The 23,422-nt window shown below is 38.2% G+C and overlaps 1 pseudogene; it reads left to right on the plus strand.

The window, feature by feature from the left end:
- Nucleotides 1-19,172, plus strand: part of LOC100665033 (very-long-chain 3-oxoacyl-CoA reductase-like) — a 79,370-nt pseudogene extending 60,198 nt beyond the window's left edge.
- The last annotated feature ends 4,250 nt before the right edge of the window (nt 19,173-23,422 follow it).

Raw genomic sequence — 23,422 nt, forward strand, 5'->3', positions numbered from 1 at the left:
AGACTAAATGGGCACACCAACCCAGGGGCAAGGTGAAGAAGGTAGAAAAGGACAGGAAAGCTGGATTAAAGGAAATGGGGAACCCAAGTCCAGAAGAGAAGAGTGTTGACATGCCATGGATTTGGCAACCAACATCATAAAACAATCTGTGTATTAATTGTTTAATGAGAAACTAATCTGCTCTATAAGCCTTCATCTAAAGTACAATTAAAAAAAAAATCTAATCACTATCCAAAAAAAAAAAAGTTAAAATGAACATGAAGAAAGCATCAACAAGGTTTGTAATTTTGGTACTTTTCCATCCACTCTTATTGTTACTGAAGTATGAATTGCATCATTAGAAGCCAAGGAATTTTTTTTTTAATGTTCTTTGGTTGGGTTTTTTTTTTATTGAAAAGTCCTGTGATAAATGTTTCTTAAGAATTTAAGGTCAAACTTTAAGAATTAATTAATAACTATATACTTTCTTCGATCAGGAAAAAAAAACTTTATAAATCATTGCATTTTCTTTTTTCTTAGTGCAAGAAGTTCAAAGTTAAGTTATTGGAAAAAAGTGTTTTGCAAAGTTTTTAAAACTGTGATTTATTTTCTACCTTTATTCAGTTCTATTCAATATATTTTTATTTTAAGGAACTTCAAAATTCATATTCTGGGAGTAGGCAGGGCATAAATTATAAATGAAGTATCACAAGATAGAATGAGGCCAGCTGAAAGCTTATACCCTTTATTCTTTGACATCTGTAGAACTCTGAAAAAAACAAGCTACCCACACTAGAAGCTAAGTATTCTAAACATTTTTCACTCTTTCCTGAGCAAATGCTTACTTATTTTTCAGACTTCATAATTGTGTTTATTCAAATAACCAACACAACTTTGCAAATGTGAAATGAAATGTTGGTAGTAATGGGGAGAAGGATAAGATATATTTGTTTCAGATTAGTATCTAATTTCAGTTTTAAAGAACCCCGTTAAAAACCCGTTGCTGTCGAGTAGATTCGGACTTATAGCAACCCTATAAGACAGAGTAGAACTGCCCCATAGAGTTTCCAAGGAGCACCTGTTTTAAAGAACAGCCTGGGGAAATAGACACATATCACTGGAGACATACAGTTCACATATTCACTTAAAAAAAAAGGATATAGAATATCTCTATATGTGTTTTTACTGTATGCAAACTCTATGTGATACATGGAGTCCTTGGACCGTACAAATGGTTAAGTGCATGAACCCATCCAAAGGCTACCCAGAAGACTGGCCTGAAGATCTGGTTCACCCTTGAAAACCCTACACTGCAGTTCTAGTTGCCATGCATGGGATCTCCATGAGTCAGAATCAACTCAACTGCAACTAACAACAACAACAAGATATACAGAGGGTACAAAAATTATAAGGACCCATTAACTATGCTGGAAAAAAAAAAAAAAAAACTCACCATCTAGCAATAGTCCTATGCTCAAGTAATCATAATTTGAGTGTGGAAACAGCTATGAAAGAGGACATTTAAAATGATAAAAGCAGAGACTTGGGGCATAATAAATTCCAGTGGGGAAAATGAGAGTTGAGAAGCTTTCACAGTGGTCATCACTTGAATGAAGCCTTCAAGTATGAGGTAAGAAAGAAAAAGCTTGATAAGTAGAATGAGTGAAAAGTCCTCAGAAACTATCTCTGAATAATTCTACATACAAATAATATGGGTTAGCCCAGAGAAGTTGAAGTATTAAGATTCTTAAACGACAGGCAGAAGAGTATTTCATGACATCTTAATACCAGGAACTAATAAGCAGGGGCTGATATCAGTTTGTCAAAATGTGGGGATTTGTGTGTTGCCGTGATGCTGGAAGCTATGCCACTGGTATTCAGATACAAGCAGGGTCACCCATGGAGGACAGGTTTCAGCTGAGTTTCCAGACTAAGACAGGCTAGGAAGAAGGACCCGGCAGTCTATGTCTGAAAACAATTAGCCAGTGAAAACCTTACGAATAGCAGCAAAACATTGTCTGATAAAGTGTTGGAAGACAAGCACCCCAGGTTGGAAGGCACTCAGACGACTGGGGAAGAGCTGCCACCTCAAAGTAGAGTCAACCTTAATGATGTGGCTGGAGTAAAGCTTTCAGAATCTTCATTTGCTGATGTGGCATGACTAAAATGAAGAGAAACAGCTACAGACATCCCTTAATAAATGGAACCTGGAATGTACGAAGTATGAATCTAGGAAAATTGGAAATTGCCAAAAATGAAATGGGATCCATAAACGTCGTTATCCTAGGCACAGTGAGTTAAAATGGACTGGTATTGGCCATTTTGAGTCAGACAATCATATAGTCTACCACACCAGGAAGGACAACATGAAGAGGAATAGTGTTGCATTCATTGTCAAAATGAACATTTCAAGATCTATCCTGAAGTACAACGCTGTGAGTGATAGGATAATATCCATATGCCTACAAGGAAGACCAGTTAATATGACTATTATTCAAATTTTCACACCAACCGCTAAGGCTAAAGATGAAGAAATTGAAGATTTTTTATCAGCTTCTGCAGTCTGAAATTGATCAAACATGTAATCAGGATGCATTGGTAATTACTGGTGATTGGAATGTGAAAGTTGGAAACAAAGAAGAAGGATCGGTAGTTGGAAAATATGGCTTTGGTGATAGAAAAAATGCCAGAGACTGAACGATAGAATTTTGCAAGACCAATGACTTCTTCAGTGCAAATACCTTTTTTCACCAACATAAATGGTGACTATACACATGGACCTTGCCAGATGGGCTACATAGGAATCAAATCGACTACATCTGTGGAAAGAGACAATGGAAAATCTCAATATCATCAGTCAGAAAAAGGCCAGGGGCAGAGTATGAAACAGACCATCAATCGCTCATATGCAAGTTCAAGCTGAAACTGAAGAAAATCAGAGCAATACCATGAGAGCTAAAATACAACCTTGAGTACATCCCACCTGAATTTAGAGACCATCTCAAGAATAGATTTGACTCATTGAACACTAATGACCGAATACCAGACGAGTTGTGGAAGGACATCATACAAGAACAGAGCAAGAGGTCATTGAAAAGACAGGAAAGAAAGAAAACACCAAGAAGGATGCCTAAGGAGACTCAGAAACATCTCAAACATCAAGCAGCTAAAGCAAAAGGGAGGAATGATGAAGTAAAAGAACTGACCAGAAGATTTCAAAGGGTGGCTGGAGAAGACAAAGTATTATAATGACATGTGCAAAGAGCTGGAGATAGAAAACCAAAAGGGAAGAACATGTTTGGCATTTCTCAAGCTGAAAGAACTGAAGAAAAAATTCAAGCCTAGAGTTGCAATAGTGACGGATTCTATGGGGAAAATATTAAATGATGCAGAAAGCATCAAAAGATAATGAAAGGAATATACAGAGTCATTATACCAAAAAAGAATTAGTTGACATCGACCATTTCAAGAGGTAGTATATGATCAGGAACCGATGGTGCTGAAGGAAGAAGTCCAAGATGCAATGAAGGCATTGGCAAAAAACAAGGTTCCAGAAATTGATGGAATATCAATGGAGATGTTTCAACAAATAGGTGCAGCACTGGAGGTGCTCACTCATCTATGCCAAGAAATTTGGAAGAAAGCTACCTGGCCAACTGACTGGAAGAGATCCATATTTATGCCTATTCCCAAGAAAGGTGAACCAACTGAATCCAGAAATTATAGAACAATATCATTAATATCACACCCAAGCAAAATTTTGCTGAAGATGCTTCAAAAGTGGCTGCACCACTATATCAACAGGGAACTGCCAAAAATTCAGGCCAGTTTCAGAAAAGGACGTAGAACCAGGGATATGATTACTGCTGTCAAATGTATCCTGGCTGAAAGCAGATAATACCAGAAGGAGGTTTACCCGTGTTTTATTGACTGTGCAAAGGCATTTGACTGTGTGGATTATAACAAATTATGGATAACATTAGGATGAAAGGGAATTCTGGAACACTTGATCTGCTCATGTGGAACCTGTACGTAGATCAAGAGCCAGTTGTTCAGACAGAACAAGGGGATACTGAGTGGTTTAAAGTCAGGAAAGGTGTGCATCAGGGTTGTATCCTTTCACCATACCTATTCAATCTGTATGCTGGGCAAATAATCCAAGAAGCTGGACTATATGAAGAAGAATGGGGCATCAGGATTGGAGGAAGGCTCATTAACATCCTGTGTTATACAGATGACACAACCTTGCTTGCTGAAAGTGAAGAGGACTTGAAGTACTTGCTGATGAAGACCAAAGACCAAAGCTTTCAGTATGGATTACACCTCAACATAAAGAATACAAAAATCCTCACAACTGGACCAATAAACCACATCATGATAAATGGAGAGAAGATTGACGTTGTCAATGATTTCATTTTACTTGGATCCACAATCAACACCCATTGAAGCAGCAATCAAGAAATCAAAAGAATTATTGCTTTGGGCAAATCTGCTACGAAGGACCTCTTTAAAGTGTTGAAAAGCAAAGACATCACCTTGAAAATTAAAGTGCACCTGACTCAAGCCATGATATTTTCAATCACCTTCTATGCATGTGAAAGATGGGCAACGAATAAGGAAGACTGAAGAAGAATTGACGTCTTTGAATTGCAGTGTTGGCGAAGAATATTGATATACCACGGATTGCCATAAGAATGAATAAATCTGTCTTGGAAGAAGTACAGCCAGGATGCTCCTTGGAAGTAAGGATGGCGAGACTGCATCTTACATATTTTGGACATGTTGTCAGGAGGGATCAGCCCCTGGAGAAGAACATCATGCATGGTAAAGTTCAGGGTCAGCTGAAAAGAGGAAGACCATCAAAGAGATGGATTGATACAGTGGATGTAACAATTGGCACAAGTAAAATGATGATTGTGAGGATGGTGCAGGACCGGGCAGTGTTTCATTCCGTGGTACACATAAAAACAATAAACAAGGTTTTTTTTTTTTTTTTTTTTTTCCTCAAGCACTGTCATCAAGATGACTTAGCTTTGACAATTTTCAGAACCTGAATCACTTTTTCACAGTTTAAAATTCTAGAAATTGTGTGTGGTTAGCCTAGATTATGTTAGGTGCCCATCTTTTGCCAGAATAAATATGGGAGATTCTTAATTGATGGTCTCATCCAATGGGGAATGGAAAGATTTCCAGAGGAAAATTGGGTGTGCTGTATCTAAAAGAATAAGTAAGGAATGCCTAGTTGGAAAAAAAGATACAAAAATTCACTTCCCAGTCAAGTTAGTACAAATGTTCCTTTATCCTATGCCTTAGAAGTATTAAAGAATGCTAAGACCAGTAAGGAAACCCTGGTGGCCTAGTGGTTAAGTGCTAAAGCTGCTAACCAAAGGGTTGGCAGTTCGAATCTGCCAGGCGCTCCTTGGAAACTGTATGGGGCAGTTCTACTCTGTCCTATCAGGTTGCTATGAGTTGGAATCGACTTGATGGCACTGGGTTTGGCTTGGTTTTGGTTTAAGACCAGTAAAGTGAATATTTCACCTTATTTGCCTGTAATCCCCTTTCCTGAGACATACTGATAGAAAACGTGCCACTTCTACAATGGAACAAAGTCGGGAAAGGGTGAGAGCTACAGAAGAGTTAAGCATCCCTCAACTATTGAGATCTAGAGTGGTCCTTCTCTTTCTTTTGATCTTTGATAAATTGCTGGTGGGGAGGAAAGGAGGGATATGATCCAGGTTATGATAAACTACAAAAATATATGCCAAAAATCAATTCTTTAATTTTCTTGTTGGGATTAATTTTCTGTCATCATTCAGTTGAAATGAGTGATGATCACATTTTGCCAAGCTCTTTATTTCTGTCTTCCTTCTCACTGTCATAAAGGCAACTCCTTCTGAGAATGAAGAAAACTATAGACACAAGGGAAAGATTAGTCCAAAGGCCTAGAGGACTACAGCTACCACAGCCTCCAGCAGACTGAGTCTAGCACAACTGGATGGTGCCCAGCTACCATCACCGACTACTCTGACAGAGTTCACAATAGAGGGTCCTGGACAGAGCGAGAGAAAAATGTGTAACAAAATTCAAATTCACAAAAAAAAAAAACAGACTTACTGGTCTGACAGAAGCTGGAGAAACCCTGAGAATACGACCCTCAGACGCCCTTTTAACTCAGTACTGAAATCACTTCTGAGGTTCACCCTTCAGCCAAAGATTACAGAGGTCTATGAAACAAATAATAACACACTCAGTCCAACCGTGTCTACCAGACTAAATGGCACGCCAGTGCAGGCGTCAGAATGAGAAAGAGGCGACAGGAAAGCTGGACAAATGGAGATGAGGAAACCAAGGTCAAAAAGGGGAGAGTGTTGACACATTGTGGGGTTGGCAACCAACATCACAAAACAATCTGTGTGTTAATTGTTTACTGAGAAACTAATTTGCTCTGTAAATTTCCACATAAAGCGCAATTAAGAAAATAAATAAATACAAAGCTACCGCTTCCTTCAGATAGTTTAACCAATTCCTGATGCCTACTAGAACGATTTATCATTTACTGCTCAGGATCTGGAACGGGGCTATAAAAAGGACCCACAATGTAGCACTATACTTGTATCTTGCTTCAGTGCAGGTTTGTGACCCTAGAGCACAGTGACTATATCATATTTCTGCTCATATCCCCAGGGCATATGCACAGTAGGCTCTCAATAAACATTTTAAATAAATAAGTGAAGTTATAAGCACGCAGAATATTTTTAGGATTTGCTTCAGTGTTTCATTTCTGTTGTTTGTTTATTTTTTCCCTTTAGTTAAACACAATCTCGTATGACAAGATAAAATTACCAGTTAAGCAGTCCTAGGCTGCACAAGGTAGAAGATGGGAGAATTTATGCATGTGATAAACTTAAATGAGATAATTACCTATAAAAAGACTGCATAGCCTCACTCTTAGTATCAAGGTAAGTTGTAGAAGGAGCAGACCTAAACAAGATGCAGCGATTAGGTTTTCATGTAAAGGCAAGGTAGCTCATGAGTTCTGTGAAGCAAGACCAGAAAACGGGAGCAAGTGATGGGCATTATTAATTTACTTATAATTGCAAATAAAAAGACACCCTCTGTTCATGCTGTTGTTGTTGTTTGGTGCTGTCGAGTCAGTTCCGATTCATAGCGACCCTACATACAACAGAACAAAACACTATCCAGTTATGTGCCATACCCATGATCATTGTTATGCTTGAGCCCACTGTTGCAGCCACTGTGTCAGTCCATCTCATTGAGGGTCTTCCTCTTTTTCACTGACCCCCCCCCACTTTACCAAGCATGACGCCCTTCTCCAGGGACTCGTTCTTCCTGATAATGTGTCCAAAGCATGTGAGACAAAGTCTTGTCATCCTCACTTCTCAGTTGCATTCTGGCTGTACTTCTTCCAAGACAATTATATTTGTTCATTTGGCAGTCCGTGGTATATTCAATATTCTTCCCCAACACCACAACTAAAAGGCGTCAATTCTTCCTAGGTCTTCCTTACCGTTCTCCAGCTTTTGCATGCGTATGAAGCGATTGAAAAAACCATGGTTTGGGTCAAGCACACTTTAGTCCTCAAAGCAACATTTTTGTTTTGAACACTTTGAAGAGGTCTTTTGCAGCAGATTTGCCCACTACAATGCATCATTTGATTTCTTGACTGCTGCTTCCTTGGGTGTTGATCTAAGTAAGATAAAATCCTTAGCAACTTCAACCTTTTCTCCATTTATTGTGATGTTGCTCATTGGTTCAATTGTAAGGATTTTTGTTTTCTTTATATTGAGGTGTAATCCATACTGAAGGCTGTGATCTTTGATCTTCATCAGTAAGTGCTTCAAGTTCTCTTCACTTTCAGCAAGTAAGTTTGTGTCATCTGCACAACACAGGTTGTTAATGAGTCTTCCTCCAACACTGATGCCCATTCTTCTTCATACAGTCCATTTTCTTGGATTATTTGCTCAGCATACAGATTGAGTAAGTATGGTGAAAGGATGCAGCCCTGAGACACACCTTTCCTGGCTTTAAACCACGCAGCATCCCCTTGTTCTGTTTGAATGACTGCCTTTTGATCTATATACAGGTTCCTCATGAGCACAATTAAGTGTTCTGAAATTCCTATTCTTTGCAATGTTATCCATAATTTATAATGATCTACACAGTCAAATGCCTTTGCGTAGTCAATAAAACACAGGTAAATGTCTTTCTGGTATTCTCTGCTTTCAGCCAGGATCCATCTGACATCAGCAATGATATCCCTTGATCCACATCCTCTTCTGAATGCAGCTTGAATTTCTGGCAGTTCCCTGTCTATATACTGCTTTTGAATGATCTTCAGCAAAATTTTTCTTGTGTGTGATGTTAATGATATTGTTCGATAATTTCTCCATTCAGTTGGATCACTTTTATTTGGAATAGACATAAATATGGATCTCTTCCAGTCATTTGGTCAGGTAGCTGTCTTCCCAATTTCTTGGCATAGATGAGTGAGCACTTCCAATGGTGCATCTGTTTGTTGAAACATCTCAATTGGTATTCCGTCAATTCCTGAAGCCTTGTTTCTTGTCAATGTCTTCAGTGCAGCATGGACTTCTCCCTTCAGTACCATCAGTTCTTGATCATATGATTGAACGTTGACCAATTATTTTTGGTACAGTGACTCTGTGTATTCCTTCCATCTTCTTTGGATGTTTCCTGGGTCATTCAGTATTTTCGCCTTAGAATTCTTCAATATTGGAACTTGTGGATGGAATTTTTTCTTTAGTTCTTTCAGCTTGAGAAATGCTGAGTGTGTTCTTCCCTTCTGGTGATCTAACTCCAGGTCTTTGTACATGTCATTACAATACTTTGTTTGTCTTCTCGAGCCACCCTTTCGAGTCTTCTGTTTAGCTCTCTTCATCATTTCTTCCATTCACTTTAGTTACTGTACATTTAACAGGAAATCTTTGTTTCTTACCTTCACTTTAGTTACCTACATTTAAGAGCAAGTTTCAGAGTCTCTTCTGACATTTGTTTTAGTCTTTTCTCTTTCCTGTCTTTTTAATGACTTTTTGCTTTATTCTCATATGATGTCCGTGACGTACTTGATGTCATTCTGCAACTCATCTGCTCTTTGATCATTAGTGTTCAGTGTGTCAAATCTATTCTTCAGACGGTCTCTAAATTCAGCTCAGCTGAAACTTTTCCATCATGGGTGACCCTGCTGGTATTTGAATACTGGTGGCATAGCTTCCAGCATCACAGGAATGCACTAGCCCCAACAGCATGACAAAGTGAGAGATACTTGGAGGCCTCTATTCATAGACTCGATCTTTCTAGACACTTGTCTCTATTATTGGTTTATTTCTCCAAAACATTCATTATACCATCCGCAATGTTGATCTAGAATATTCCAGGGAGAGGTAGCATGGCCACTGCTATTTTTATCATTTATTTTAAAGCAATCTTTCAAAATGTAGAAAATGACCCAAATAGCATGTTGCTTTAAGCAGGTGGAAATTGGCTGATTGGAGCATCATATTGTTCTTTTATCTCTATTTTCACAATACCATAGAAATTTATTTTTAAAAGCCATTATTTTGGGAGTTATTGAATATGTATTGAGTCCCAACGAAGGCATAGTTACTGCCTTCAAAGTCCCCATAATATAGAAAGCTAGGCTCACCAACAACTGTAAGACAGGGCAATGGACATTTAAAAAGAGATCAAATGTGGAAATTATAAGACACATGATTCCAAAAACATAAGTGTAGAATGTGGTTTGTTTTAAAGTTTTATATCAAGTCCACTGCACAGTCAGTATAAAGAGCCTTTTAGTGAACACTTGTGGATTTTAACTGCCAACATCCATTTCCCTTATTTGTGGTGACAGCCCTAGGGTTGTCCATGGAAAATCTACTTAACCCCACCCTCAATCTATGTGCTTTAGGTAGAGCTGAATCATGTATTACAGAGTGATTGATGCGAGGACAGTCTTGTAACAAACCTGAGTCATTGAGATCCACTTCCACAAATTTTGTACAGAAATATTGAGAAGGGAAAAATCTTTCTTCTCACTGAAAGCATGAGCAGTATGGTGACATAAATCTGGAACCTCCAGGAGTCATCACTTAGAGCCTTAGAATATTTACCACATAAAAAGAATTTGACTTGAAAGATAAAGATCAGGTCCTAATGAAATCATTTGAGCTGCTTGTTTCAGCCATTCATTTTCCCTTTCAGTATGTAATCCAATTATGTTGCCTTTTTGCTTCAGCCATTTTGAGTAGGGTTTCTGCCACTTGCAAGGAAAGGAAACCTGGCAACGACAGTCCTGTTGAATTTGTTTAACTAGTAGAGTGAACTAGAGATGAAGAGACATCTAACAAGGAAGAGAAAAAGAAAGAGAAATGAAGCTATTCATACTGAATTTGAATTCTGAAAGCCATTTTTAGCCGAAACATTTGGAACATTCATGATACTATTTCCATGATCTATGGGAAGTAATGCCTTCTGCCTGCTCTTTCATAACTCTTCTTCTTTTTTTTTTTTACTTATTACTGTTCTTTAAATGAAAGTTCACAGATCAAGTCGGTCTCTCATACAAAAATTTGTATACACCTTGCTATATACTCCTAGTTGCTCCCCCTCAAATGAGATAGCACACTCCTTCTCTGCACCCTGTATTTCCGTGGCCGTTCAGACCCCCTCTGTCCCCCTCTGCCTTCTCATCTCCCCTCCAGACAGGAGCTGCCCACATAGTCTCACGTGTCTACTCAAGCCAAGAAGCTAACTTCTCACCAGTATCATTTTCTATTCCATAGTCCACTCCAGTCCCTGTCTGAAGAGTTGGCTTTGGGAATGGTTCCTGTCTTTGGCTAACGAAAGGTCTGGGGACCATGACCTCCAGGGTCCTTCTAGTCTCAGTCAGACCATTTAGTCTGGTCTTTTTATGAGAATTTGAGGTCTGCATCCCACTGTACCCCTGCCTAAGGGATTCTCTGCTGTGTTCCCTGTCAGGGCAGTCATTGGTTGTAGCCAGGCACAGTCTAGTTCTTCTGGTCTCAGGCTGATGTAGTCTCTGGTTTATGTTGCCCTTTCTATCTTTTGGAAACCCTGGTGGCATAGTGGTTAAGAGCTATGGCTGCTAACCAAAAGGTCAGCAGTTCGAATCCACCAGGCATTCTTTGGAAACCCTATGGGGCAGTTCTGCTCTGTCTGATAGGGTCGCTACGAGTCAGAATTGACTTGACAGCAATGTTTTTTTTTTTTTTTTCCTATCTCTTGGGCTTGTAATTACCTTGTGTCTTTGGTGTTCTTCACTCTCCTTTGCTCCAGATGGGTTGAGACCAGTTGATACATCTTAGATGGCCACTTGCTAACATTTAAGACCTCAGACACAACTCACCATAGTGGGATGCAGAATGTTTTCTTAATACATTTTATCATGCGGATTGACCCAAATGTCCCCAGAAACCATGGTTCCCAGACCCCTGTCCCTGCTACTCTGTCCTTTGAAACATTCAGTTTATTCAGGAAAAGTTTTTGCTTTTGGTTTAGTACTGTTGTGCTGACCTCTCCTGTATTGTGTGTTGTCTTTCCCTTCACCTCAAATAGTTCTTATCTACTATCCAGTTAGCGAATACCCCTCTCCTTCCCTTCTTCCCAACTCTTGTAACCATCGAAGAATATTTACTTCTCTGTTTAACTATTTCTCTAGTTCTGGTAACAGTGGTTTCATACAATATTTGTCCTTTTGCAACTGACTGATTTCACTTAGCATAATGCCTTCCAGATTCCTCCATGTTATGAAATATTTCATGGATTCATCATTGTTCTTTACTGAGGCATAGTATTCCATGGTGTGAATATACGATAATTTATTTATCCATTCATCCATTGATGGGCATCTTGGTTGCTTCCAACTTTTTGTTATTGTAAACAGTGCTGCAATGAACATGAGCGTGCACATACCTGTTTGTGTAAAGGCTCTTATATCTCTAGGATATATTCCAAGAAGTGGGATTGCTGGATCAGATGGTAGTTCTATTTCTAGCTTTTGAAGGAAATGCCAAATTGATTTCCGAAGTGGTTGTACCATTTTACATTCCCACCAGCACTGTAGAAGTGTTCCAGTCTTTGTACAACCTCTCCAACATTTATTATTTTGTGTTTTTTGGATTAATGCCAGCCTCGTTGGGGTGAGATGTAATCTCGTAGTTTTGATTTGCATTTCTCTAATGGCTAATGAATTAATGTTAGCTACCTGAATGTCTTCGTTAGTGAAGTGTCTGTTCACATCTTTTGCCCATTTTTCAACTTTTTTTTTTTTTGTCTTTTTGTAGTTGAGCTTTTGCAGTATCATGTAGATTTTAGAGACCGGGCACTGATCGGAAATGTCATAGCTAAAAAGTTTTTGCCAGTCTGTAAGTAATCTCTTTGCTCTTTTGGTGAACTCTTTGGATGAGCATAGGTGTTTGGTTTTTAGAAGCTTCCTGTTATCTAGTTTTTTCTTCTGCATTGTTAGTAATGTTTTGTATACTGTTTATGCCATGTATTAGGGCTCCTAACATTGTCCCTATTTCTTCTTCCATGATCTTTATCGTTTTACATTTTATATTTAGGTCTTTGATCCATTTTGAGTTTGTTTTTGTGCATGGTATGAGGTATGGGCCTTGCTTCATTTTTTTGCAGATGGATATCCAGTTATGCCAGCACCATTTGTTAAAAAGGCTGTCTTTTCCCCATTTAACTGCTTTGGTGCCTTTGTCAAATATCAACTGCTCGTATGTGGATGGATTTATGTCTGGATTCTCAATTTTGTTCCATTGGTCTATGTATCTGTTGTTGTACCAGTACTAGGCTGTTTCGACTACTCTGGCAGTATAATAGTTTCCAAATCAGGAAGAGTGAGGCCTCCCACTTTGTTCTTCTTTTTTGGTAATACTTTACTTATCCGGGGCCTCTTTCCCTTCCATATGAAGTTGGTGATTTGTTTCTCCATCTCATTAAAAAATATTGTTGGAATTTGGATCAGAATAGCATTAAATCTCTAGTTCACTTTTGGTAGAATAGACATTTTTATAATTTTAAGTCTTCCTATCCATGAGCACAGTATGCTTTTCCATTTATGTAAGCCTCTTTTGGTTTCTTGCAGAAGCGTTTTGTAGTTTTCTTTGTATAAGTCTTTTACATATCTGGTAAGATTTATTTCTAAATATTTTATCTTCTTGGGGGCTACTCTAAAAAGTATCGATTTGGTGGTTTTCTCTTCTATGTTCTTTTTGTTGGTGTTAGAGGAATCCAACTGATTTTTGTATGTTTATCTTGTATCCTGATATTCTGCTGAACTCTTCTATTAATTTCAGTAGTTTTCTTGAGGATTCCTTAGAGTTTTCTGTGTATAAGATCATGTCATGTGCAAATAGAGATAATTTTACTCCTTCCTTGCCAATCCGGATGCCCTTTATTTCTTTGTCTAGCCTAATTGCTCTGGCTAGGACCTCTAGCACAATGTTGAATAAGAGTGGTGATAAAGGGCATCCTTGTCTGGTTCCCGATCTCAAGGGGAATGCTTTCAGGCTCTCTCCATTTAGGATGATTTGCATAGATGCCCTTTATTATGTTGAGGAATTTTCCTTCTATTCCCATTTTGCTGAGAGTTTGACTTTTACAAATATTGTTAAACATTTGATAAAGAAGTTTGTCTTAATTTTACATTATATATAAAGTCATTTCTCGAAGTTTGAAGCAGAATCATTTTTTTTTGTCAAAATATCACTTTTGAAGTAAAAGTTTTTTGAATCCTTGTTCTATGAGTAGTACAATTTATTTCAAGACATTGGTGAAAAACAAATCTCAAGAAATTGGCATAATACCATTGAGATGTTTTAACAATAGAGGCAATGCTGGAACCACTCACTAGCCGATGCCAAGAAATTTGCAAGACCACTACATGCTTATTCCAAAGAAAGGTAATCCAACTGAATGCAGAAATCATGAAATGGCATCATTAACAACACAATCAAGTAAAATTTTACAGTAGATAATTCAAAAAGAGTCACAACAGTCCATAGAGAATTGCCAGAAATTCAAGCTGGATTCAGGAAGTCATTGCTAATGTTGGACAGATCTTGGCTGAAAGCAAAGAATACCAGAAAAATATTTACCTATGTTTTATTGACTATGCAAAGGTATTTGACTGTGTGCGTCATAACATATTATGAATAACATCAACATGAATGAGCACTTAATTGTGCTCATGTGGAACCTGTGCACAAACCAAGAGACAGTCTTTTGAACAGAAAAAAATGGGACACTGCATGGTTTAAAAGTAAAAAGGTGTGTGCCAGAGTTGTATACTTTTACCATACTTATTTAATTTGTATGCTAATCAAGTAGTCCAAGAAGCTGGACTATATGAAGAAGAACTTGGCATCAGGATTGGAGGAAGACTTATTAACAACCTGTGTTATGCAGATGATACAACCTTGCTTGGTGAACCTGAAGAAGGCTTGGAGTACTTACTGCTGAAGATAGAGGACTACAGCCTTCAGTATGGATTGCACCTCAACATAAAGAAAATAAAAAGACTCACAATTGGACCAATAAGCAAGATCATGATAAATGGAGAAAATATTGAAGTTGTCAAAGATTTTATTTTACTTCAATCCACAATCAACACCTATGGAAGCAGCAGTCAAGAAATCAAACAATGGTTTGCACTGGGCAAATCTGCTGCAAAAGAACTATTCAAAGTGTTAAAAAGCAATGATATCACTTTGAGGACTAAGGCGTGCCTGACCCAAGCCATGGTATTTTCAATCACCTCATATGAATGAAAAAAAGATTGAAGAATTGGCACATTTGAAATATGATGTTGGTGAAGAATATACCATGGATTGCCAGAACAAACAAATCTGTCTTGGAAGAAGTGCAACCAGAATGCTCCTTAGAAACAAGGATGGCAAGAGTTCGTCTCACTCTGGACATGTTATCAGGAAGGATCAACTTCTGATCCTCTACTTTACCAAGCATGAGAAGGACATCACGCATGGTAAAATAAGAGAGTCAGTGAAAAAGAGGAAGACCCTCAATGAGAGGAATTGACACACATTATGGGCTCAAAAATAGCAATGATTTTGAGGATAACGCAGGACCATCCTACAACACCTAACAACAACCTAACAATCTTTATGAGAGCAGGTCACCTGGACTTTTCTCCCACGGAGCCATTAGTGTGTTCAAATAGCAGCAGAATGCTTAACCATTATGCCATTAAAAAAAAAAAAAAAAAAAAATTTTTTTTTTTTTTTTTTAGGGGCTCCTTAAATCATAATTAGGGCTGGGCAAAAAGAATAATGCTGAATTGAGGTTTAAGAACTCGTGATTTTCCAGTTTGAATATTAGAATGACAAGGCTTTTGAAGAATTTTATTGTGATACAAGCCTTTTTTTTTTTTTTTTTAAACCAAAAACCATGACCTAACTTCTTTGTCTTTTGTGTTTGGAAATTTTGCACAGAACAAGAAGTTCAAAGGAAATCTGACTTGAATATATGAAATTTGCCCGTTTATTTCTTCTTGTGTAGTATTTTTTTTAATTAACTTTTATTGAGCTTCAAGTGAACGTTTACAAATCAAGTCAAACTGTCACATATATGTTTATATACACCTTACTCCGTACTCCCACTTGCTCTCTCCCTAATGAGTCAGCCCTTCCAGTCTCTCATGACAATTTTGCCAGCTTCCAACTCTCTCTATCCTCCCATCCCCCCTCCAGACAGGAGATGCCAACACAGTCTCAAGTGTTGTGCAGTATTTTGTAAATTTTTGTTTGAAGATCCTTGTTCCTTTAAATGGTGTGATTGTTAAGGTTGTGTGTCAACTTGGCTGGGCCATGATTCTCAGTGGTTTGAGCAGTAATGATGTAGTTTGGCAGTTTTATAATGATGTAAACACTTCCATGATGACGTCTGACATAATATTATCGCCTCCGTGATGGGATCTGCTGTGAGGAGCCAATCAGTTGAAAGGGAGTTTCCATGGGGAAGTGGCCTGCATCCAATAGAGGTGGACTTTCTGGCAAGGCTTGTGGGCTTTTGCTAGCTCTGGATTCTGTAGCTAGCTCCTTTTCATCTGACCTCCAGTTCTTGGAACTTGAGCTAGCAACTTGTCTGCCGATCTTGGAATTTGTCAGCCTCTGTGGTCTGGATCTTGGCTTCACCAGGACCTGTAGCTATATGAGTCAGAAGAAGCCTCTAGCCTGACCTGCAGACTTGGGACTTCCCAGCCTGTACAACCTCGTGAGCCATTTCCCTTGATAGAAATCTCTCTCTCTATATATATACATAGATGCTTCACTGGTTCTGCCTCTCTAGAGAACCCAGCTTAAGACAAATGGTAAGAGAGAACAAAGAAATATGACCAGGATGAAAATTGGTTTGCAAAATAATTCTGATTTTTACCCCACATGTACCATTACGTGTTAAGCTTATAATCTTTCTCAGAAGTACTTAACCTGTAAAATCTATAAAGTGAGTGGTTTACAAATTGCTAGAATAGCAAGCATGAAATATATCTAAAGGTTTTAGCATATTTTACTTGAAGTTTTCCAAATAGGATTATCCTTTAATTCAACTAATGACTGATTATTCAAACAATTGTCATGTCTCATTCTATAGGAGATTTAAAAAAGGCAGAAGATATAATATCTGCCCTCAATGCATGTTATACCTGAAGTAGAATAATTTCACTAAAAGAAAACCGGAAGATGATATTTTAATTTGAGCCCCTCGTTTTACAGATGAAGGAATTGCAATCTTCTCTTGGTGAAGTGATTGTCCCAGGGCCACGTAAGAATACGGATGTAGTACAGAGGTCAAAAATTAAATTTCCTGATTCCCAAATAAGGGCTAGCACCACCCACCACACCGCGCTGATATTGTTGCCAGTAGCTTTTGAGCTTTGTTTTACTGAAAGACAAAAAAAAAAAAAACTCTTTATAATATTAGTGAAAAATATAAGCATTTTAAGAACAACTAAAAAATATGTTTATCTAATGTAAGTAACTTAAGTCCTGAGGAAACTCAGCATAAGGGAAAGATCATCATGCAGATAAGTTAGTTACAAAAAGTTCACCTTAATTACATATCTGCAAAGTAAGGCAAAAGGGAAACAAGGCAGAAGGGAGGAAAACCAAAAAAGACGTTGTGGAATCATTTCCAAATTTTTTTAATAGTCAAATTTCACCTGAATGATCCTTCTCAACATGCTTTGTTTCTTTTTCACAAATACCTTGGATTCAATTTATTTATTTATTTTCATTTAACCCAATAGTATTTCTATTTGGAAATTTTTAAAAATATATAAAAGGACAGGCCCCTCCTGTATTCATTCATTAGTTTTTGTTTTTTTCATTCACATAAGTAGTGAGGCCTACTTAAAAGCCATGGAGAGCCTGTCCCTGCTGCTGGCTTCCTGTACCAGGTGGGTGTGGGCACGGTGGCCTAACCGGCCCTGCACATCTTGTACTCTCTCTCTTCATGACCTTTCAGGTCTGGGGGCTGGGTAACCAGACTTGGATCAGACTGGGGCTTGGTGAATGAGCATTTGTCTCAGGTAGCACTGATTGTATTGGAAAGTCATATGCAGAAGAGTTAGCAAAGCGTGGAATGAAAATTGTCCTTATCAGCACATCACGGGGTCAACTGAACCAGATTTCTAATGAAATAGGAGAAAAATTCAAAGTGGAAACAAGGACCATTGCCATTGACTTTGGATCAGAAGATATTTATGATAGAATTAAAATAGGCTTGGCAGGTCTTGAAGTTGGTATTTTAGTGAACAACATAGGAATGTCATATGAGTATGCTGAATACTTTTTGTATATTCCTGACTTGGACAATACCATCAAGAAACTGGTAAATATTAATGTTGTTTCTATTTGTAAGATGACATGATGAGTGCTTCCTGGCATGGAAGAAAGATCCGAAGGGGTAATTCTGAACATCTCTTCTGCCAAGTGGCATGTACCCACTTCCACTGCTGACTAGCTACTCTGCAACCAAGGCTTTTGTAGATTTCTTCTCTCAGTGCCTCCATGAGGAGTATAAGAGCAATGGCATCTTTGGGGGGAGTAGCTACTTTAATTCAAGCCCCGCATTTTACAGCTACAAAACTGGCTAAAATCCGAAAATCAACTTTGGATAAGCCCTCTTCAGAGACATATGTGAAATCTGCAAGGAAAACAATAGGCTTGCAGTCCCAAACCAATAGACATCTGACCATTCTGTCATGGCTTCAAAAATCTCATCCCTGGTTCTTGGATTTACTTTAAGATGGCCATGAAATTAGGTAAGCCTATGTGGTCTTGCCATCATATGCGGTCTTGCCATCTGAAGAAAACCAAGAAGAACTAAGCAGTGATAACTACATTGAGTATCTTGGCCAGATGCCCAGCCTCTGCATGTGCACTGCAAGGCATCCCCTTGTCTCCTAAGCCTTCGCTTATTGTTTTAATTGTCACTAACACAGCTACATGCTGCATAATTGGGAGGAAAGTTAAGTTGCTCTTGGGATACTACCAGGAATTATTTTGAAGTTTAATATAAGTGCTGAAATGAAATGGATATCAAGTTAATATTAGCAAGGACAGCTTAATAGGAAAGGACAAAATTATAACAAATCACAGTATCACAGTGATGGACATGAAACTCAACTTTTGCACCTGAAATGCCAATGATCATTATCCTTCTATTTTCTCTGAAACAGACATGAAAAAGTAAGGACTAGCTACTCTTTTTTTTGTTTCTAACACTTCGAGGGAATGGAGATTCGTTGGTTTGATTTATGGGAGGGCACACTACAATTTACATAGATCTCTGTAAGGTTTTCTAAAAGTATGTTCCAGTTTGCACATTTACATTAAATTATCCTTTTTCAAAGGTAGCTAATGGTACAAAAATAATTTATGAAATATGGAGTTGTTTCTGACACATGAAGTCCACTAACACATGCTTTCCTCTGATGCATATTTCTTCTCAGCTTAAATGTATATAAATACTGAAAGCTGTATGGTATGATTCCCAAAGGTAAATAGACCAAAATGTACAAAGAGACTGGCAGCCACCTATGGTACCACTGACCCGGGAAAGCCTGGAGCCTCAGTATTCTTTGTTTTGCCACTGCACTGCTAGTGCTCACATATGTGACAACAGGCTACTCCTCTAACAATAATGATATCACAGAACTGGCATTACCCTTTTTAATTCAGTACTCCATAGGTACCACTATAATTAGTTTTAATAAAAGATGATATAACCACTGTGTTGATTGAAAATATATTCTTTGGTGTTTGAAATAAAGTCCATGTTAGCATTGATCTGAAATAAATTAAAACTTAACTGCTACAAAGCTTTTATGGAGAATTCACCAAGAACTGATTCAAGTTTGTGAAACATGTAACACAGAAGGTAACCTTTTACTTAGGCTGTGTAAAAAGTTTTAGCATCCAAAATGTAGGAAGAACAAAATCTCAGAATAAAGCATAGTCATTTAAATGAAATAAATTTGGCTTTATAAAAATATATATATACAAATATAAAAGGACAAATGTATTATTGAAAAACAGGAACAGCAAAGTAACTCACAAATATAACTCTCCTACTCCCCCCCTGCTCTTACTCATTGTCCTCCTACTATACCAGGCTCTGGCAGAAACAATTTTTACCTTAAAACATCCTAGTAATCGGTTCCTGAGTTCTGCAGATCCCTCTAGTCCCAGCTCTAGACTGCATTCTTTTCTGCTAACTTCCAGCAAAATACAACACTGCACTGACTGTTGACAACTATCAATCAGACAGGTTCCACACAGCTAGCTGGCTTCAAGAAGCATTTTCCTGCTTGCCCTCCACTTTATTTTGGCCAGGAAGCATGTGCCTCTGCCTGCATCCCAATGACCCACACAGCACATGAAATATTTTGGTGTATTACATGGATTCTGCCTCCAAAATCATTCAAATCCTGTACACGACAGTCTTCCCTGAATTTTAGGATACCCCTCGCGTAAGTAGGGTGGGTCCAACAGAAAAATTTAAATGCACATAATAATAAGATGCAGCGTTAAAATTTATATCAAGCTACAATGTGACAGGCACTGCTCAAAGTGTTTTACTTCCTCAACAGGCTGCAGAGTGTGATGATCAAAGCAAGGGCTCTGAAGACAGAATGCCTGAATTCAAATCCAGTCTCTGCCACTTGCTACCATTACCGTCTTCAGTAAATCACTCATTTAGTAGATGGGAATAATGATGGGGTTGTTATAAAGTTTAAATGAGTTAAGACTTGTAAAGCACTTTCCATAGTCTCTGGCCCTTGGTATGTACTATGTAAGTGCTATGTTAACTAAAAATTTAAACTTACATGTAGGTGCTATTATTTTACTCATTTTATAGACCGCATAACTGAGGTAAATAGTAGTCAACTAGCCTGATGAAGGAGCCCTGGTGGTGTAGTGGTTAAGAGCTCAGCTGTTAACACAAAGGTCGGCTGTTCGAATTCACCAGTTGCTCCTTGGAAACTGTATGGGGCGACTCAGCTCTGTGCTAGGTGCTCGCTAGGAATGAGAATCGCCTTCACAGCAACAGGTTTTGGTTTGGTTTTAGCCTGACCAAAGCTACACAGTTGGTAAGTGGCAGAGCCAGGGTTGGACCACGGCATTATGACATCAAAGCCAATGTTTTAATCTCCATGCTATGCCATCTCTATGGCAGAAAACCTGAAACCATCCTAGCCTCTACTTCTTCTCCACACCACAGTTTCAAGTGGTCACTTATGCCTGTCAGTTCAATTACCTTTTCTCATTAATGTGCCTGATTTCCCTGTTGTTACTGAGTTATTTCAGGGCTTCATTGATTCCTCTCCCCTGCATCATGTCCACCTACAATCCATTTCCTTCAGTGATACACGAAACAAATTGGCCGTGCTACTTTTGTTTCAACAACTTTATTCGTTCTCACTTTCTATAGGATGGAATTGAAAACCTTTGTATGACCTATAATACTCTCCATGATTCTTCTCCCCTGTGTAGCTCCCCAACTCTCATTTTCTGCTATTCTCCGACTTGTACTCTTTGAGTTAGTAACAGGGAAACACTTAAACACTGCGATGAATGTGCTGTCCTACTCCACATTGCTATATTTTTTGGCAAGTTGATCCCTCTGTTGAGGGATTTTTTTTTCCCCTCATGTCTTTCCACACATCCTTCACGCTTCGGCCATGTCTCTTCACATTTGAGAGCTTACTGTAACAAGTAGAATTGAACAATCCATCCATCATACCTCTACTGAATGAAATATTTAATATATCGGTAGCACTTTTATACTCCCTCAGTTATCTGTTTAAATGTTTGTCACTCTCAATAGACTGAGGGGACAAGATCGTATCTTTGAATTTATAGTACATGGCATTGTAAGCAGACCTTCAACAAAATTATAAAGAATACATTAATAAATTAATCCATGGACTCATTCATCCATGCTGTTTTCTATTTCTTGAATTTCTGAATCATATCAAAAGATTTTTTTTCCCCAGATATTGTCTGGTTTAATGAGGAGTAAAACATGGGAAGAAAATAGTTCACAGTTTTCCCACCAACCATCAAAGGCTGATTGAACTAAACACTCAAAAGCCAGATAATTAGGGAAATTGTTGCACTCATTATACAAAGAAGGAAGCAGTGTACACAAACTGTAAGCCCCTTGATTCTCTTCTTCTTGCACCAGGGTAGAATCCTAGGGTCTGTAGCCTGCAATAAAATAGCTAAATGGGGTTATAAAATGGATAGAGAAACTAGGTTGCACAGAGCTGGAAGATATTGATGTTCCAAACAGAAGTGTTGAGAAATTTTGCTGAACATCCTGAATATTCAGTTAAAACACCAGTAAGTATATGACTTAGAGGTAAAGTTCTCTAGACCTAGGTTATACTCCAAAAAAAAAACCTAAAAACAAGTTTCAGCACAGTGACTTAGTATTCTAGTAATTAATTACATGCCCAAACAAAAGTCAGTACTTTTGTAAAAAAAAAAAAAAAGAGAAAGCCTCCAGACTCTCAAAAATGTAGTATTCTTATGGTCTGCAGTGTAGAAGGTAAATGTAACCATTAATCAGAAGAAAATCCAACTAATAGAAAAAGACACTGAGATGACACAGACATTGGAATTAGCAAAGACAGATCAGTAGTTGCAGGGCTGCTCATAGACAAAGGGATTACCAACAAAGAAGTATGATGGAACACACTGAGGTGATAGAAATGTTCTATATCTTGATTGTGGTGATTGTTAAATAAAACTATCATTTATAAAGAATATAGACCTGTACACTGAAGAGGATGAATATATACATATATTTACATATATATTTGTATGTATATATATGTGTGTGTATATATACACATATATACAAAGTGTGATTAAAAAGAAATAAATATATAGGTATATACATATATCTGTGTGTAAAAAAATTTTTTTTTTCTATGTATAGAAGTCCTGGTGGTACAGTGGTTAAGCACTCAGCTGCTAACCGAGTGGTCTGTGGATTTGAACCTACCAGTTGCTCTGCGGGAGAGGGATGTGGCAGTCTGCTTCTGTAAAGATTTAGAGCCTTGGAAATACTATGGGGCAGTTTTACCCTGTCCTATAGGGTTGCTATGATTTGGAATCGACTTAACAGCAGTGGGTTTGGTTTTATATATATGTACGGACATGTGTGTATATACAAAAAACTTATATATACATATGTTGCTGTTATGTGCCTTCAAGTCAGTTCTGATGCATAGAGACCCTGTTTGCCACAGAATGAAACACTGCCCGGTCCTGTGCCATCCTCACAATTGTTGCTATGCTTGAGCCCATTGTTGCCACCACTGTGTCAATCCGTGTCGTTGTGGTCTTCCTCTTTTCTGCTGACCCTGTGATTTACCAAGCATGATGTCCTTCTCCAGGGACTGATCCTTCCTGACAACATGTCCAAAGTATGTGAGATATAGTCTCACCACCCTTGCTTCTAAGGAGCATTCTGGCTGTACTTCTTCCAAGACAGATTTGTTAATTTTTCTAGCAGTCCATGGTGTATTAAATATTTTTTGACAACACTACAATTCAAAGGCGTCAGTTCTTCGGTCTTCCTCACTCATCGTTCAGCTTTCGCGTGCATATGATGCGATTGAAAATACCATGGCTTGGGTCAGGCACACCTTAGTCTTCAAGGTGACATCTTTGCTTTTCAACAATTGCAAGAGGTCTTTAGTAGCAGATTTGCCTAATGCAGTGCATCTTTTGATTTCTTGATTGCTGCTTCCATGGGTGTTGGTTGTAGATCCAAGTAAAATGAAATCCTTGACTTCAATCTTTTCTCCGTTTATCATGATGTTGCTTATTGGTCCAGT

Source organism: Loxodonta africana, chromosome 5, assembly GCF_030014295.1.
Source record: "Loxodonta africana isolate mLoxAfr1 chromosome 5, mLoxAfr1.hap2, whole genome shotgun sequence".
Lineage (NCBI taxonomy): Eukaryota > Metazoa > Chordata > Mammalia > Proboscidea > Elephantidae > Loxodonta > Loxodonta africana.